At 35.8% G+C, this 20,788-nt stretch overlaps 1 protein-coding gene across 8 annotated transcripts in view; it reads right to left on the bottom strand.

Annotated features, from left to right (window-relative positions):
• The window catches only part of LOC123872499 (protein alan shepard), a 211,759-nt gene that overhangs the window by 110,811 nt on the left and 80,160 nt on the right, over positions 1–20,788 (bottom strand). The gene's annotated exons all lie outside the window — the stretch shown is intronic.

Genomic DNA, 20,788 nt, shown 5'->3' with positions numbered 1-20,788 from the left:
TTAGCGGTTTTTTTTTTCTCTATATACAATTCAAAATGTTTAAATGTCATTATGTTTCAAGACCTCGTTGCTACCTCGAAAATCTTTTAAGATAGGTACATCATACAAAGGCTGGCAAATCTGGCTTATGACCTGACTTGCAATCACCTAATCTGTATTCACAAATTACAATAGTCTTAAGAGATTAAGAAGATTGATTCCTATAGCTTTAGAGTAAGTTACGGAACCTAACCTTCTCAACAATTTTAGCCTCGCCTGGCAAGTAACTTGTGGTCAACAAAATTGCCTGGCAATTTTTTCAACGCATCAAAACTGTATTTTAAATATTTTCAAACCCTTTGTAGAAGCATGTCGATAAAATAAAACAACAAAAAAATCAGTCAAGTCCGAGTCGGACTCGCACACGAAGAGTTCCGTACCATCGTACAAGAAATAACACTTTTCAATTTTTTTAATTTTCATGCAGGTCATTTTGAAATTGTTGTTATTTGTTGTTATAGCGGTAATAGAAATACACATTCTGTGAAAATGTCAACTCTCTACCTATTACGGTTCACGAGATAGCCAACTGACAGGTGGACGGACGGACGGACAGCGGAGTCTAACGGAACCCTAAAAATACATTTTGGAAGCTTTAGTGGATAAACTTGCAACTGCGCTTATCCTATTAAGTCGAGATATTATTTAACTAACCTACTCGTATTATCAATATCAAGTATCAAACAGTATCCACAAAATTCTAGCCTTGTATCTCACACGTTAGTTGAAAATAGTAGCGAGCTCTTGGAATATTAATATCCAATGAATGATATTATAATTTACGTTATTTTTCAATACTATTCTGATAGATGCCGTGAGAAACTTACATAATTTTCAAAACAAGAAGTTTGCCTTGTTATACCTATAAGAAAACCTGATACAACACAAATCAAATTGCTTTGTTTACGATCACCCGAGGATTATAACACAGGACAAAATATAAATATTCAAAATTCAGGTACGCAAAAGTTAGAGCACGCCACCATAACTTGAAAAGTTGAATTCGAGTTTTGAAATATTGTTGTTTTGAACTGAACTTTGTCTTGGACTACCAGCAAAATGTCATGTTAAATTTAAGAAGGCATTTTGTATAAACGAATTGATCCATTTAGATTTACTGTGAAGCTATTTATAGATGTTGTAAGGAAGTGACGATCCGAATGCGGCAGAGCACAAAGAAGCAATTGAGGCCGGCATGTAAGTGGCAATGCTGACGTGCTCTTAGACCACGCAAACATAAATAATACGTAATACGTGACAGTGAGCACCCAGCGCAGCATCTGACAATTGCTTATTGAATTACTTAAGACGGCAAATGAAACGCTCCTTGAAACACTTGCAGTTTGCACTTGAATATTTGTAATACTCTCACAAACCCAATAGTATATTCATTATTCAGTTATATTTATGCTATGTAATTAATATTAATTTTCAACTCTTTACATTCCATCGCACTCAACGATCCCAAAGAGAACAAGTTACAAGTTACTGACAAGTACATCTCACAATTTTCCAATAAAAAGAAGAAAAATCCAACGATGTTCAGGACAAATAAGCTTCACACGTTCAACAAACTACAGTGACAAATTGGATAGAATCTGTGAGGAAAGAAAGAAGTAAGGAAATATATAAGACAGTCTTCGTAAATTGAATTTCTAATTTATTACTTCGCCACAGACATTCCTTTCTACGCATAAGGGCAGTACAGGAGCTTGTAAGTGTTACTGTTCATTGCCAGATGGCCAGCGATGAATGAGTCGTCAGACCACGTTGAATACTTACACGGAAATAATGTGCCCCAGCATTATTAAGTATAAACTATAAATTTTTGTCTGTTATTTATTGTTGTTCATTCTTAACTTTTTTTTTGTTTTGTCTGTCTGGTTTTAAATTAGTGTTCATCTATATAAGAAGAAACCGAGAAGCTTTGGACTTGAATAAAAAAATACTTTTGTTTGCATCAGTTTAACATCGTAATATTTCTCTGAAATCCCATCTGCAACCATAATTCCTTCTAGTATGTGAATTTCCTCTCATATTTTATTACCAATTTCGTTTAATTCATTGTATAGAAAAGAAAATCGGGAGAAAAATCTGGAACGAGAAATTCGCAGAAGAACAAGAGCGATCGACATAACTCAAAGGATTATCAAGCTGAAGTGGTACTGGGCAGTTCATTGTCTGTCGTAGAACCGATGGCCGGTGCCAGACGGGTGCTGGACCGATTACCTGAACAAGATGGGGGGAAGCGGGTGGATGAGGAGGGCGGAGGACTGTGTTTGATGACACGCTCTTGAAAAGGCCTATGCCCATCAGTGGACGCTTACAAACTGATGGATTGGATTGGAAGAAGTATTCATATAAATGCTAAACCTGTGAAATCTACGCTCTAATCACCAGACCATCACTATCATTTTGTTTGACAACGATACCGTACAATGGAACCCACAAATTTTGATTCATTTCTTCCGAATACCAACAGTGTAGGACGGATAGCGATTTGGTCGTACAACCGGGATGCGCCCAATTCACGCCAATAAACGACCCCGACATATCGACCTTATATGGTTTGTCAGGCCATCAACACCTCTATGCCCAATTGCGTAGAGGACAAAGTTGGATAAATGACGGAGAATGAAATATAGCGTCTGGCTCAACCGCCAGTTTTGTGTGCATAATTGTTTAGTACGTCTAGGTTTAAATTCGATATTGAACTACAGATTAGCTATAACATTTTTGTAATACCTAAGGTATTCAGTTTAAAAATATGCACTTCGAAGATTAGTTTTTGTTTAAATTAATTCCAATTCCAATAATAATTTTCAGTGAAAAAAAAATTGTCGAAATAGGTTCAGATTTGATGGAATAACAATTGATTTCCATCTACTATCATAGTAGATGGAAATCAATTCTGGTATTTGGCAGGGGTGTACTATAATATACTAAAAAATAGGGCTGGCTCTCTTCTATAATCAAGGATAATAGTGCTGTAAAGCCTGTAAAGCCTTTATCGTGCCGTGTTACTCGTTTTAGGACTACTCACACAGCTGTATAAAGTTAAGTAAAAAAAAACTATCACTGAAATAGTTTTTTAACTCGCGGAAAAGTTTCCACAGCGAGTTTGCTGAAATAGTTACTTTGTAGTCTTTGTAGTATGAGGGTTGTATTTTTATCGTTTATTTTCGAAAGTTTTAGAACAAAAGCTATTTCACTGGTATTCCCACCATAACATTTCGCATGAAATAAAGGAGCAATTTATTTCCGTATTACTTTGAGACGTTCCTTTTTCGTTGGAACGTTTTCTTGCTCTCGAGTCTCAACTGTGAGATTTTGAGCTATTTTTATTATTTCAACTTAATATTATAAATGCGAAAATTCCTCTGTCTGTCTTTCTATATGTCTGAGAATTCTGCATTATTAGCAATCTTTATTCGTTTGATAGAAATACCCTTTATAATTAGAATTATAAAATCAGGCACATTTCAGGCAATGTCATTTACGATGGGACGTTTTAGAATCTATCTTCAAGTTTTTGGATTTATATGCGTTTATTTTTTATTTTGCGTTATTCTAATGTCCTTCTCGACTACAAAATCAACATTACCTATTGAAGCGTATTCAAATCGACGTCTGAGTACATTTTCACGATGCGGAGATCGTATGACGACACCGACAAGCGCGCGACCTCCGCACCGCCCTCGATGAATCACCGGCTTCTTGCATTCCTCTAACCGCATAGGTAATGGGAAATGCCACAGAGTCATAAATTGCCAAAGACTATGGTCTATGTTCGTAACTCATCCTTTAGTATTCAACTTTTACCCTGTGTTACCTGTGCCAACTTACCTCATACTTTTTAAATCTATTGAATAAGGTGGAGAATACAACCGCAGATATTATGAAAGGATAAAAATGTTTATTTGTGTAAATAAAAGATATGACTTATATCTTGATCTATCAACTAAGGTATAGAAAGATTGAAATGCTCATTGATGTAATTGAGGAATCCACTTGTTCTCTGGACGTACCAAAACGTTTTACTAGCTGTAATAACGTAATTAATCTAAAAGGTAAGTTTTGTTGAAAATTCAAAGATGGCTGGAATTTTAAACAAATCCCCTAAATAAGGATCTGTATTCTGTATGTTGAAAGATAGAAAATATAGCTCGATTTAGCGAAAACAATGTTAGGCCTTAGTCCAATTAAAGAGGCATATTATATCAACAGGCAGTTAGTAACTTTTTTATCGCCCTTTGAACATAACCTACTTTAATGTAGCCTCCCCCGTAGCGTTGACCCCGATCCGATAATACCACAGCGGGAAATCTGATTACTAATGCGCTTTGACGGATAAAAAAGCGATAACGAAATAGTAAATTTTGATGCTACCTGAGGTAATTACTTTCATCGACGAATTCGCTTTTCTAGCGTCTCTCCTTCGTTCTCCTTTTTCTTCTTCGGTGTTCCGAGTATTTCACCAGTATGTATCTACAGATAGGAGAGCTATGCTCGAAGTTTCTCCACGTGATCAAATCAGCAATGAGGAGAGCAGTATAGTCTTGCCGTGCCATAAAATTCGATACAATTCATAACAGCCAATCTTCACAGGTCAATACTATCGCCGACGATAGTATGTCGGATTCACTGCGATTCTCTCCCCCGTGGAGATGGCGCCTTAGAATTATCCACTGTAATCGTACTTGCAATGTTGTCCTCGCAGAGTCAACTTCAAAGTCCCCTAACACTCCCTTCTAGGGGTTGTTTTGGAAAACCCTTGAAAGCGTGTTCAATTATTATTTGTTTTAAGGGTATTTACACGTAGATCGAAGTTGATAAAGCCAGGGATTAAAATTTTCTATGCAAATGTCAAAACGAAAACCAGTCCCTAAGCGGTTTAGAGGGTTCTCAAATTCTTTCTAAGTGCACCTTAGTCCCTTACATTCTAGTAGGAAAATATCCACTACATTTCGGTTTACTGTCTTCCTTGACTATATAATATTATAATTTATTGGATATTATAGGGCTAAATGGGCTGTACTTTTTTGTTTGTCTTGTCTTAAAGAGATTTTGTCTTACATTTTTTCATTTGCCCCAAGTCGATGAATATTATGTGATCTTTTTGGACCCTCGATTCGATTAACTAAGTTTTGTACTGCTTATGTCATTTGCAACTGTTTTTTAGAGTTTTGTAGTAAACAAAGAACCCATAAGTTTCGTTCAGTCCATCCATCTGTATTACTTGTATCTGTATATGTCATGGCCATTTCATTTTTACTAGCTATGGTATTAAACGATTGAAATATCTATAGTTTTATTGACCAAATGTAAGTTGAAACTGTGTGAATGTAATTCGTGCGTCTTGGCTACGTTCGTGCATGAGCAGGCGCCAGCTTTCCAATGCATAGTATTGTAAGAGTCGATCACGGACTGTCTAAGAACCGTTCCTTATGCTGATTCATTCACTTTTATCCATTAATAAACATTAGCTCTTTAAAAACATACAGATATTTATCTTCTTTTCTATTACTCGAAGTTAATCTTTGGAACTAATCTTTAGCGGTTGTATCGGTGGGGTCGGTTATTGCCACGCTACGTATAAATACAGGTACCTATTGAATGAATAAATAGATACTTATACTCTTTTCTGCCTTAACTAAGTATATTTTCTTTCAGGTTATGAGTTCTGACCCTCCTAATAAAAGATGCAGATTTATTCGTAGTAAAAACAATTATCTTTTGAAATTCAACCCTGGTAACAGGTCTCCATTTTTTTAAGCATTCTCGTAGGTCTTAAAAGGTGCGTAAACCTCAGGCCTCAGGTCAGTATCAGTAGTCTGTGACACACACAAAATTGTACTTTGGCTTCACATTTTGCATGAGTTTTACACTGGAGTTTAATAATATCTTTGTTGTAATTACATTATTGTCAGCGTATACGTTATTGTTTTACTAATTAGAACTAAAGTCTTCTTATCCTTTCAAACTACGTAGGTATATGAGCAGCCAGGTTTTAAAAGCATGATCACAAATCTTGGAATGTAATAAGAACCGATGAACCTTTATAAAGACCGAATACCTGTCTGCCCAAGGATTTATAGGGAAATAAATAAGTACAATCGCGCTCGAAAATTATCATTACAAATGGTTCTTGCAATTTCACGACGAGAATTTATCTGCTGACATTTTAATTTACGTCAGGCGGCGAAGTTCTTAATTAGAGGAGAGTTTTAGATAGGGCTGCCAACGTTATGTTCCTGCTAATATTATAAACTGTATGAAAGTGTATCTGTCTATATGTTTGCTAGCTTCTTACGGTCAATCTCATCCAATTTTGACCAAAATAGGTTACAGTTCGGAGACTACTTATTGTCCTGGAAGTGGAACATCAAAGAGTTCCCACGGTATATTTTAAAAAAACTGTTTTGAAAATTTTTATGTCATTCATGACTGTGATTACTATCAACATACGTAGTTAGTACCTACAGTAGTAGGATTGACAGGTGCCATGACACTATATTATCGTCATCATCCTGTACAATACGCATTTTTTTTAAATAGCGAGCATTTGAGCAGGCGGGTCACCTGATAGATTTTGAGTATTAAGAGTATATTAAACGATATATTTTTACTCAACTTATTATTCTTTGCAAGATATCTACCAATATTTAAAAACATAGGAATGAATAAAACTGCATGCTTTAATACGAGAATAAGAGATATTTTATTTTTAAAACTTGAAAGTTGACAGCCCTAGGGCTTAGGGGCGCTGGGTTCGCGGGCGCGGGGACCACACACTAGTGACAGTTCTCCCCACGACACAGTGTTTTGCTCTTTTCGACTGTACTATATTCTTCACTACACCCTTTTAGTGCAGCGATTTAGGAGTATAATACCTACCTAGTACCTATATAAGAGTAAGTAAACTGGCAAGTATTCACGATTTCACGACTTTCTATACAAGATCTAATAATGAATATCTTTATCTGTAGTTTTCCAGATTTCTGTAAAAATGAAAGTTACACGGCAAATATATCTATTTACATTTTACATACAAACCTTTGAACACGTGTTACTTTGAAACTACACAATTCATTGGCAAGATTGGAGGAAAGAGCGGACGTAGGCCGAGACGTTGCGCGCTGGTCTGACCATATAAGAAAAGCGGTCGACACACCCTTCTGCAATGCCTTCCTTACGGCCTTCAAGAGAGTGAAATAAAGCAACATAGTGAAGGAAATGATATCTCGATGGAGTCTCGATCCTCAAAACTGAGACACCGACGCGAGAAGAAGAGATAAATTCGTGGACAAGTAACACAAAAACATCCATTCAGCACTTTGGACCTTGGCTCTTCCAAACAGGCAGATACGGCACGATGATTTCATAAAAATTAGTTCTAAAAGTATAAAGGCTGCCTAATAATAGTGATCATAACTAATTTTTTGAAAGTAGACTGAAGACTTTTATGGCTTGATAGGCTTGCGCTTGACGACAATCAGGCTTAAAGAAGCTCAAGGTCTAGGTTGGAGAGCGCTAGTCTAGAAGATGCCTATTCACTCTTACTTTGAAGGTATTAAGTTTAACTAAACCAACCGTGTCGGCACGTGCCTATTGATTTTGAGGGATCAAAGTATTGTGTCCGTTCGACTGCACACTATTCAAGTGGGTATCGCGTATACCTTCTTTATTTTATACAGCAGGATATCATATTATAGCTGTCAATAAGATCGGTGATCGGTTACTTGGCAAATATTTACGTCATAAGATCGAGCGGGGTGTGTTTTGTGGTCAATATAAATACGATCCACGAGCTCGAGATGGCTGACTTACGCCGATATTACGTTAGGTATAGGTATAGGTATAGGTATGCATAGATTAATAATAATATTGTTACAGCTAGAAAAAGATGGTACTGTATAATGTCATTAATAAAGACTCAAACAAATAAGAAAGATTTCGGGAAAATTGATTTTTTGACATAAATGGCAATTGGCTTATCTACTTAACTTGAAAAGTTACATTTGGTGCCCATAGCAAAAGTTACCGTTAACTGTGTGTGTGTGTGTGTGTGTGTTATGTTATAAATATAGTTTGGAGATGAACTTTTAAGAAAATTTCATGATTTGACATAAATTTTGGCAGACATATTACTACGCAAAATTAACGTTAACTTGAATAGTTACAATCAGAGTTCAGAACAAACGTTTAAAAATGAAAAATTTGCATCATCTAAGGATGTTATCCTTTGATAATTATTTTGTATTAAGTAGGTAGGTACCTTAAATTTTTATTAGCAGAAACATTAAGTTCCTTTTATGTTTATTGCAGTGGGAAATTCTGTTCGGAAAAATAGCTCTAAGTAGTGACTCACGACAGCATTATCGCCGGTCAATATTATTACTTAATCAAAACAAAACAGCTCTTACGAACATTTATTCGTGATTCATATTTTGTATACAAATATAATCGGAATATAATCCGGTGTATTTAAGAGGATATTATTCGTAGTGACAATGTACCAAACAAATGTAATTTGGCATTTGAATACTAATAATATTAACCAATCAAACTCAATGAAATTTTGTAGATACCATGTAGATAAGTTCTAGGAACTAATATTTATTTATGTCTGTGGTTTTCCACATTTCCGTTAAAATGTTCAATTTCAAAGTTACGCGGTCTCAAGAATTTACATACAAATTTTCAAACCCGTGTAACTTTAAACTGGTTATTTTTACGACGTTTTTACAGAAGTCTGACAAAACACCGACATAGATAAGTATTAGTGTCTACGAGTCTACAAAATTACATCGAGTTTGATTGGTTAGTACCTATTCAAATGAGAACCAACTACCTTGGTATGAAGCGAGTGACGGACAGGCCGCCGTTAAAGAAAACATTACGAGCCGATATCCATTGCTATTATTTATTTGTAACATTCCGACACTCGTTTTGAAAGTAATATCATAGAATGAATGACGCTTTATTACTATGAATCGGGAGGACGAAATAAAAAGGCTAAGAATAACTTCGATTCCGTAAAAAATCCGACAAAAATGCGAACTTAAAGCTTCAAATTGCTGATTGAAACCTGACTCGTCTGCGTCCAATTAACATTCCGCTTTTTCAGGTTTAAAAAGAGACTGAAATTCAAACCTCTAATTAGCTATTACCGACCTTGTAAAGGTGCAGTCGCAGTCAATGTCCTACTAGTATTTGCAATGTCACTAAAGAAGTGAAACTTCTTCAGTACCGACACAGTTCACGATAGTGAGGGAACTTCTAACACAAGTGTAAATTAACAATTTAAAACACCCCCGACAAGTGAAAGTTACAATAATAACTAGAAAAGAGCTGATAACTTTCAAACGGCTGAACCGATTCTCTTGGATTATAGCTGAGAACACTCTCGATTGTCCCATCTTCGGCTCCGAGATTTAATATTTTTCACTTGTAAGTAGTCTTCGCTACGCTTCAACCCACTCGCACGTAGTTTAGCTATATAAGAAAGAAAGAGATAGCATGCTCCCTACTTTCATAGCAGCCCTGCCGGCTACAGGCGTCATTCGTTTTCGTGCGCGCGCGACTACCGCACGTAGTAAAAGATAATAAAATAATAAAAAAATAAAATATTTCTCAAGTTAATTACCATGCCGAAAAGAAGGCACATAGCACTGTGCATAAGCATAGCATAAGGAAAAAAAATGGCGTAAAAAGATTAGAAAATATGAAGAAAAATTACGACGCCAGCATTACGGATCGGATAGTGAAGGTATGTACGAAAAAGTTATTCTTTTTGTTTCCATGCTGGCTATTTCTTGGCTACTTATAGCAATTATATCTCTGATCTACTACGTGATATTAGACCGTAGATTAAAAAAAAAAAAAAAAAAACAAAACGGCTTCGAGTCAATACGAGATATTGACCAATAGCAATATATTATGAGTTAATACGAGATATTGACCAATAGCAATATATTATGAGTTAATACGAGATATTAACCCTTCTTTTATTTATTTATCTTTTCAACTTTCCCCGGTCCCCGCAACCAACAGCACGACCGCTACCTTCTGTCGTGGAAATTCCACACAGGGCTGACTCGATTGAGCCAGAAGTATGGGGCGTGGAGCCCCCGCCATCACCACCTGCGGCGGTGGCAGCATCTACATACAGTACCCGATCTGACAGAGGTTACAAATGCACCCCCTAGTGCCGACTAGAACTCTTACTCGCTTTAGGGGATTTCGAGAGCCTCCTTAAAGAGGGACTAAAAAAGGAGGTAAGGGGCGAATTATTAAAAAAAAAAAAAAAATGCTTATTCCCAAAAATCTGTCCCCTGCTGAAGCCCTCCGTGCTCAATCCAGAAATTAGCGCAATGCTAACAGAGTCGGCCCGGAATAGAGATTCCCGTGTTTTAAAAAAAGCAAAACCAGCTGGCATGTGCTTTTACAGTACTCAACAAGACAATGTCGGACATGCTAACTAAACAAATAGAAGCACCGGCGATTCTGAAAAATCTTGCAGACGCGGGTAAATTGATTGCTGACTCCCATTATTTAGAATCTGAAACCAGACGCTCACTCGTGACGCCTATGGTCGACAGAAAAATTGGTTGATTTCATCAAGTCTTCACGGGGCATCCAGAAGACGGGGGAACTTATCCAATCTTCAGCCGCATCAAGTGATTTAAACTTCAAGCCCTCCCTGCCGCGTACACACTCGAACTACCGCGGCGGATGTCAGCCGACCCGCGGCAGGGGGGCCAAATTCACGCCGACGCAGGTTTACCAGCGCCGTTCAACAGCGTACCAACCACAGCCGGTTTGCAGCGGGCAGCGAGCGTCAACGCCGCCACCATCGACGTCTCGACGTCACAAGCAGTCGTGGCTGGCGAAGCAGAAACGATAAGTTCCCAGGTACATGCGGGTCGTTTAAAATTTTTTCATGAGAGCTTGGAAAAATATTACTAATGATGAAGCTGTTCTTAATAGCATTTCTGGGTATAAAATTCCATTCACCGAATTACCAATTCAGGACCCAACATCTTATCCAAAAATATCTCTTCCCAATAATAATAATAATAATGAGTTTAAGTTTTTCTCAAGCAATTCGTAGATGTGAACCGTGTAAGGGCCAATTTGTTTCAAGGTATTTTTCTGGTCCCTAAAAGTAACGGTGAAAAACGTATTATTTTAAATTAAAAAAAAAAAAAAAAAGCTTAATAAGTTTGTAAATATAAGTCACTTCAAAATAGAAGATATTAGGACTGCAATTAAGTCAATGACCAAAAAGTCTTATATAGTAAACCTAGACCGCAAAGAAGCTTACTTTTTGGTACCAATACACAGAAATCACACAAAATATTTAAGATTTTTTTTTCTCTTTACGAGTTCTTGGTTTTACTTTTTGGCTTAAGATCGTTGACACGGCTTTGGTCATTTTTGAGCCATTTTGCCGCTTCATTTTTTGTTAAACACTGCATTTACGTAAAATATATTCATACTACATTGTAGAATATTTCCTGTTTTATTAAATTGGAAGAAAATATTTCCCAATTTATTTTTATTTTTTATTTTATGGCCTGAAATATCAAAAGACTATTAGTGAATTTTGGGTTTCGTCTCATCTTTGACATTCACTACATCAAAAGTTACTAGGTCAATTCATACAAAGACATATATATTTTTTTTTAAAGATGAGGTCCTGAACTAACAAAGTGACAGATTCAAAGTTTCAATTGGCATTTTTTAAATTAGAAAAATCCAAACCAAAAAAGTTATAATTTTATAAAATTATAGTCATGTAAAACTATCATTTAGGTGGATTATTTTTCTTTATTTATAAATAGAATTAAGTACTCATGAAAGTAAAACATATTTACAATATATGTTATGAAGGGGTTAAAGAAAACATCTAAATTTAATTATTATTTGTTACCAAAAATAAACTTGAAATACACCATAAAACTGCGCAAACATGCAGTAGGAATCGAACTAGGAAACTAGTATCGGTCGAGGCTTTTCCGAGAACGGACGTAACACTTGTTTTCTGAAAATTCTTTGAAAGTTTTCTGAAAGTTTTTTGAAAATTCTTATTGGATTATTTAGAATATACCTGAAATTGTAGTACGACTATCACATCTCAATACTAGGTATTTTTAATACTCGTAATTTTTTCTTACAGATAGTTTAAAACTTTTGTATATATAATATTTTCATTTTTGTGTTTTGCGTATGTAGTTAAGGATTATAGCTGTTGTAAAAATGTAATACATAATTTGAAGAACGAACTAGAGAATACCTATCAAATCTTATCGAACAAGACCATTCTGTACCCAACTAGGGTAAGACAGAGAATTTGGCAGCTATGTATGTGTGTTTGTTTGTTTATCGATTCCCTCATTATTGCCAAACTACACATTAAATTTAATATAAATCCCGTCCCGTATGTTAGAGGCTATATTATGACGTCAAAACAAATCAATTTAGGAGATATAACCAACAAAAAACCAAGAAGTGTTGCGAATTTAGAAGTACTTAGATACATGATATGGAAAAAATAAAATAAAAAATGTAGATATGTCAAGAAAAAATTAACTTCAGACAGATGGCTAGAGTTTGATATCAAATCCATTATGCAGATTTCGAATATATATATAATTTATACATATAAAGATATACTTAATTATCTACGATGTATTTTTGGAAAAGGGACATGGAAACCCATCCTCTTCATCGGTGCCTTTCCCTGGTGGTGGGTGTATTATCAGGCAAGCTTTCGCCAGGCAACAAGTCCCTCCATCAGCAATGAGTACAATTCTTGCATCCTTGTCGAATAGTACAAAATCCCAGTATACTTCTAGCTTTAAACTATGGTATGGTATGGCTATTGCAATACTAAAAGTTTAGATCCTTTAGATATTCAGGTTTATGACTTGCTGGACTTCCTAGCAGATTGCTTAAGGAATGTATCCTCTTATGGTTCATTAAATAATCATCGTTCAGCTTTATCTCTTATTACCATAAATAAGGTGGGCCAAGATGAACGAGTAAAGAGGGTTTCTCGAAGGTGTTTTTAAAATTAAACCAACCTTTCCTAAGTATGATACCACTTGGGATCCAAATGTAGTTCTTAATTACCTTGCAAACTTATACCCAAATAGCTCTCTTAATTTGGAACAACTCACTAAAAAGCTAGTAGTTCTACTAGCCTTGTCTACTGGACAAAGATGTCAGATATTAACGTTAATTAGGATCCCAAATATTAAAATGAGCAGTGAAAGGATTGTTGTAACGATTACCGATATTATTAAAACTTCAGGGATAGGCAAATCACAACCGAGACTTGACCTCCCTTATTTTATACAACGGCCAAGCGTTTGCCCAGCGGATACACTAGTATCCTATATAACGATGACCTCGATCTGCAGATCTAGTCACGATGATAGACTTATACTTACTACTAAAAACCCTTTCATCCTGCTTCGTCCCAAACCATTGGACGATGGATAAAACAAATTCTCACAGCTAGTGGTGTCGATACGGCAATATTTAGTGCTCATAGTACTCGACTTGCAACTGCTTCTGCTGCACTACGAGCAGGTGTCAGTGTCGATACTATAAGAAAGACTGCTACCTGGTCAGAGCAGTCAGCAACCTTTGCGAATTTTTATAATAGACCTTTGACTAACGATAATTTAGGTTTTGCTAATGCACTATTTAATGTTTCGCCTAATTAAGTTATTTTCTTTGTATGGAATACAGATTCAGGTTAATTTTTGTGTTAATTTTCATAATAAATAACTACTTATTTTGTTTAATCTAGATTTGTTTTTGGTTTAATATTTTGCCCTCCAACGTTTCCATTTGCTCTGAACATCTTACAAGTGAAAAATATTAAATCTCGGAGCCGAAGATGGGACAATTAAATGATCAAACGAACTTACCAAGTGAAGTTCGATCTTGATTGTCCCATCTTCGGCGAAGAGATTTAAGGTCCCTCCCATCCCCGTCTATAATAATTATTTATTATTTACCCGAAACATCAACGTTGGAGGCCTTGTTATTCTCTAAACTAAATGACGCCTGTAGCCGGCAGGGCTGCTATGAAAGTAGGGAGCATGCTATCTCTTTCTTTCTTATATAGCTAAACTACGTGCGAGTGGGTTGAAGCGTAGCGAAGACTACTTACAAGTGAAAAATATTAAATCTCTTCGCCGAAGATGGGACAATCAAGATCGAACTTCACTTGGTAAGTTCGTTTGATCATTTAATCAAGCCACCTTCCAAACAAAAAAAAATAAATTAAAATCGGTTCATTAGTTTAGGAGCTACGATGCCACAGACAGATACATAGATACACTGATACACATGTCAAACTTATAACACCCCTCTTTTTGGGTCGGGGGTTAAAAACGTCGAGGCTTCGACTTCATTGGCAGGCGTCAAATGTTATATTTGACGCAGGTAGCCCTAAAGTATCCCTATTTTTAGGGTTGCATGTACCTCAAAAGAAAAAACGGAACCCTTATAGGATCACTTTGTTGTCTGTCTGTCTATCTGTCTGTCTGTTAAGGGCATTAATTTTACAGCTCGCAAATAGTGCCCCAACTGTGAACTCATATCAAATAGTTTGTACTGTGTGTGGGTGAGCACCTAAAACCGTTTATGTTTAGTAAGTACATCGGTCGCCCTGAGCTGATTGGCTCTCGTGTCAGGATGATACGGGCGGTAGCTAACAACGGTTATGAACCCTCTGATTTAATTGAAGATTCCACGTTCGACGTCCACTATATTCTGACACTATTGTCCGTGTGTCGATGGGAACTACGAATCTATCAATACTTATTAGTCATAGTTAAAGTTTGATATCATTGAGAGTTTCCATGAATAATTCTCGATCAATCAAATCTTGCTCTAGAATATATTTTTTTAATTACTAAGGCAGTTACAAACAGTTTAAAATAATAAAAATGTAAATTTAAAATATAGGTACTCACAAGTAACAGATAACGGCGGTAAAATATGCGAGTAGGTACATACCTGAAAATAAAATACAATTAATAGCATAATAATTAATTATTAAGTAATTAAGTACTAGATAATTCTGGTTCTCAAAAATCCAATCCAACTCTTTGCTTTTCGGGGCTAAAAGGGATCTATGTCAGTCTTTGGGATGCAAGCTATCTCTGTAGGGTACCTACTAAATTTCATAAAAATCGGTTAAACGGATAGGACTTGTAAAGCTAGCAGATAGACTTCACTTTCGCATTTATAGATTATCTACATCTACATTGAAATACAGCTATCGATTTCCTAGACCTGGATGATTAACTGTAAATTAAATAGGGGAACAAGTGTAAATTAATAATTTATAGCACCCCTGACAAGTGAAGGTTTACAGTAACTAGAAAACAGCTGATAGCTATCAAACTGCTGAACCGATTTACTTGGATTATAGCTAAGAACACTCTCGATCAAGCCACCTTTCAAACAAAAAAAAACTACTTTAAAATCGGTTTATTAGTTTAGGAGCTACGATGCCACAGTAAGATACAGAGATACACACGTCAAACTTATAACTTTTTGGGTCGGGGGTTAAAAAATATTTGTAAGTACAATACCTAGGTAGGTACTTAGTGATAGAATTCCAACGTATCAACTTATCAAGTCAGATGGTCAACGGAGTTATGAGATTATAAAACGTAGTAGTCGTAGTAAGCAAAATACCTGGCGGCTGGCGTAATCCGTTAAATTAAGTCTCGTAAGGAAACAATGTTTATTTGATAAAGGAGCTCTTTACTTACAAAATAAATAAAAGTCAATATTTTCTTTCTTGTACACCATAGAAAGTAAAGTAATTATTATAAGAAAATAAGTAATACAATAGGCGACCTTCTCGCTAAAACAACAATCTTTTCAGAATACAATAAGTAAATAAAATTTATAATGCCATTAAAAATTGCATCTTTAAAGCTTCTGAGTAACCTTTAAAGTAGGTTATATGGTGAATGTAGGTGTGAAAAGTGTCATTTTCTCGTGGAGCGCGATGGTAAATAAGTTGACACTGCTGAGGCACCTGCAGGCGAAGTCTAATGGGCTCAATTATCGGGGCCACGGATTGGGCCATTACCTCCCTACGCCCCTCTCCTAGTTTCACATCTTTCCACAAGTATTCTAAGCCTTTAAAATTGTTCAAGAAAAGGATTTTTCCTGAGTTTTCCATTAGTTATAAATAAGTAGGTAAATGAAAACGATATTTTTCATGAAGCTCTCTCTATTAATATTTTTTCAGAGATTTTTCAGAAAAGCCGGGGCGGGACAATTAGTTCATAAATATTTTGGTTTAATGAAGTTTGGACCTTGAACTGATGTAATGAATTTTCGCTTCAAAAGAAATGTTTTATTCTTATTGGTCAAGAATCAAGACTCTACTATCGACGGTTCTGAAAGCAGAATTTAGTTAAAGAAACTGTTTTCTAAAGATGTTCAAAATCATAACATACTGGGTGTTAAACTACGTGTGATAGTAGACAGCGATGTAAATGTTTCTTTCAGCAAATTCTGCTTTCAGAACCATCGATGGTAGAAGTGTGTTGACTCTTGATCTTGATTCTTGATCGATAACCACATTGATCAAGTAGGTACAGATAAATGTATCACTAATTTTCTAATAATTTCAGCAACTTACAAGTTACAAAGACTACGCTCAGAACTGAATTGATAAATTACATTAAATGTGAAAACATTTAATGTAAATTATCAATTCAGTTCTTGTAACTAGGTAAACATTTTCTGATAAGAAATTAGTTGCATTTAGTTGTTAATAATATGATTTAACTGATAAGGAGCGGAGGTGTCTTCATGATATCATAGTATTAGCTATAGTATAGCGTATTCCTTAGATACATGCAATACCTACATATTTCTATAAGTGTAATTAAAAAAGTAATAACTTGGATGTCTCTGTAATATCGCAAAATACTTGATATTGTTGTTTCCTATCTAGGAAACTATCACGAAAGTGCCTGATAAAACAAATAATATAATCGATTCATTGATTAAGTGTTCGTTGTAGAAAATGAACAAGTGTAAATTAAAAATTTATAACACCCCCGACGATCCAAAGTATTTGAATTTTCCAAAACATCATTTTCAAATAAATAATTATGTATTTAGGGTATTTAGGCAACGTTCATCTTGACAGCTTGACATTTGTCAATTGACATAATATTAAGAACCTAACGGTTATCTAACCTTCTTTTCTACAAGAAAACTAGAAAAGAGCTCATAACTCTTAAACGGCTGAACCAATTTTTTTGGATTATAGCTAAGAACACTCTCGATCAAGCCACCTTTCAAACAAAAAAAACTAAATTAAAATCGGTTCATTCGTTTAGGCGCTACGATGCCACAGACAGATACACAGATACACAGATACACAGATACACAGACACACAGATACACAGATACACAGATACACACGTCAAACTTATAACACCCCTCTTTTTGGGTCGGGGGTTAAAAATCGATGTTCATTGTGTTTATTCGATCGATATCACTATCCAATAATGAACTAAACTGAACCTGTTGTAGTCATATTTTATGTTTTACAGACGTAGCTCGTGCATGTTTGTTTCAAATGGCTTACTGATGAAGCCACCACACGTAGAAATAGTCTTCCTTTTTTTTATTTGTTTGTATACTAAGTATATGTAGAATTGCTAGTCATCATGTAAAACCATCTAATTTTATTAACCCCCGACCCAAAAAGAGGGGTGTTATAAGTTTGACTTATGTATCTGTGTATCTGTCTGTGGCATTGTAGCTCCTAAACTAATGAACCGATTTTAATCTAGTGTTTTTTTGAAAGGTGGCTTGATTGAGAGTGTTTTTAGCTATAATTCAAGAAAATCGGTTCAGCCGTTTGAAAGTTAACAGCTCTTTTCTAGTTACTGTAACCTTCACTCTTCGGGGGTGTTATAAATTTTTAATTTTCACTTGTTCGTTTAAATAAACAGTAGTCTTTATCAACACACACAAGTCGTCGTCAGTTGCAAATTGTCAACTCATTAGAGATAATATAAAAGATATGCAATCTGTCTTATTAGTTCGCAAATGATTCATGTGTTATAAATTCCCTGTTAGTTTATTTGAAATAAATGTGTGTGAATGTCTATACTATGTCATTACTCTATCATGACAATTTTAATATGTAAGAAAACTGCTGCGGAAAGTTATTTTCTTTGGATATTTTACAAAACTTGAACGGTTGTTTAAACACCTATTACCAGGTTTGTCTGGGCAGGCGTGCTTATCATCACATGGCTAGACTGGCCGCACTGGAAAGTCTCGGATAAACGTATGGTAAGCCTGACGTCATGAGCCACATGCACAGAGGCCTATGGGGCATGAATAAGGACCCGGACAGGTTCGAAACTAGTCGGGCATACTGCGACAAACAAGTGAGTTAAACCATCATACATAGGTATACAAAGTCTTCTGAGGTTAGGACCAATGAATGTGTTGATGTACTAAAATCGTTCGAACGTTTGTCAATAGCAGAGACAACGAATCTTTATCATGTTAACTGATTTATAAAATACGCTGCATACCATTTGTAATGAAGATCACTCACGATAGTTTAAACGCTAAAGTAAATGAGTTACTTCAGCACTGCAACACTGGAGGTCGTTATCAGCACACACACGCCGCGTGACGAATGCCTACGCTCCGAAGATAAGTAATAGATACTATGATACAATTCTGTTGCTAATAACTCGTCAAACTCGAATGCTCGTAAACTGTTATTTCTCACTTGTAGTAGTTTATTTGTATGAAGCTATTTTAACCAGATATTAGCTTCGGTAGTTCGAGGGGGAATGATGTAGCCATTTCCATTTAGAAGGCACTGCTGTACTGAAAATCACAAAGTCTATAGATACAATTCAGGTCAATTCATGCAACTTTACATCGCGATTGTTCAAGCTAAACCAATACAAGTAGGAACTTTAATGAAGTTTTGTCAAACTCGCCCGAGTAGGTAGGTAGCACTACCCACTCACTACGAGTATAAATGCGAGAGTGTGTTTGTTTGTTTATTGGTTTGTCACAAGTTTGTGCTGCAATCACGTCGCAACGGAGCAACGGATCGAGGTGATTTCTTGGATGGGTATTACTAAAGCCCTGGAGACTGGAGACTGACATCAAAGGCAATATTTTATCCCGGAAAATCAAACAGCTCCCGAGGGATTTTTAAAAACTTGATTCCTCGCGGATGAAATCGCAGGCATTACCTAGTGTAAAAAATAAAATTATTTTTGCTCTTCCATGGGTTTTTTGACGTTGGTTCATTCCTATGTATCCACGCCACCTCTTTGCAAGGCCATGAACCTACTGATATAAAATTGCATATTATAGGCACAAATGTATTAAAACTGCTGACGATACAGTTAGAGAATCTCAAACAATAAAACGACTACTCAGCCACATCGATAAATTAATTACGCTTCAAATCATTGTAAATGGATAAATCAGAACAGAGAAATTTAAATTCAATTAAGACGATTAAAGGTTAAATAATACAAATTTAATCCTGGATTAATGAAATCCCGTGATTAAATGCGAACGCGTAAGCTGAGAGCAAATATGATAATATTTATCGTCGATATCTGCTTACCGGTTCGGAGTCAACGGTCTTTCGATGGAAAAGTGCAAATAATTAACATTTATCTATACTACGGGCTCATTGGAAGCCGTGAATAGATTTAGAGAGAATTTTAATGTGTCTGAGAATTATATTCTCGTTTCACATTTGGAATTCAATCCATTGATGTAATTATACCTAGTTTCGGAAAAATAGCAATGAAGAATTCACCTTCAGGGTATAGTTTCGTCCGTATGTCTGCCCATAAGTCTGTACTGATACTTCGGCGGGAAGGGGCAACAGACGGAAAACCAACCCAGAGAGAAGAAAGAGGAAAGAAGAAGTCTATACTGATGTCACAGCTATTTTAATTTAGTTTTTTTTTGTTTGAAAGGTGGCTTGATCGAAAGTGTTTTAGCTATAATCCAAGAAAATCTTTCAGCCGTTTGAAAGTTATCAGCTCTTTTCTAGTTACTGTAACCTTCACTTGTCGGAGGTGTTATAAATTTTTAATTTACACTCGTTCAGAAACTATTAGAGCTGTCAAGAATTTCTTTACAATTACGTTGCTACATAATAACGTAATCACAAGTAGGCCACACCACTCGCACATCAATTTAAAATCGTTTCATGTTAAAACATTGTAGCGAAATTACGCAAGTAGGTATGCCAACTACTAGTTTGATTATATCCGTTATACTCAAGCTTAATGAGCACGATTCAAAGCTTCTCAAAAAAGGAAAGAAATACAAAATCTCTCCCCATCTGAAAACTGCAACGGAGAAAACGCCCGAGGAACTAAAGATCTTTTCTTACAATTTTTACAAAGCCATCAAGAGGCTGTACATTTAAATACAGTAACGTAATGGTAACATTACAGCGTTATATAACTGTTTAGTGCTATTGTACTAGATTTGAATGCAGAGGAGCTGAGTGGAGGACTTGATTCTCGCTAAGAACATTAAAGTGCATTTTAGTAGCCGTAAAGTGGCAACACACGACCGCGCTTCACCTATAAAGTCAGTCGCAATGCGATTCTACATCAAAGCGAATTTATGAAAAAAGTAAAGTGAGGCAAAGGTAGTTTTTAGGGTTCCGTATCTG

Source organism: Maniola jurtina, chromosome 15 (assembly GCF_905333055.1).
Source record: "Maniola jurtina chromosome 15, ilManJurt1.1, whole genome shotgun sequence".
NCBI lineage: Eukaryota > Metazoa > Arthropoda > Insecta > Lepidoptera > Nymphalidae > Maniola > Maniola jurtina.
This window is presented reverse-complemented; position numbering and strand designations above follow the sequence as displayed.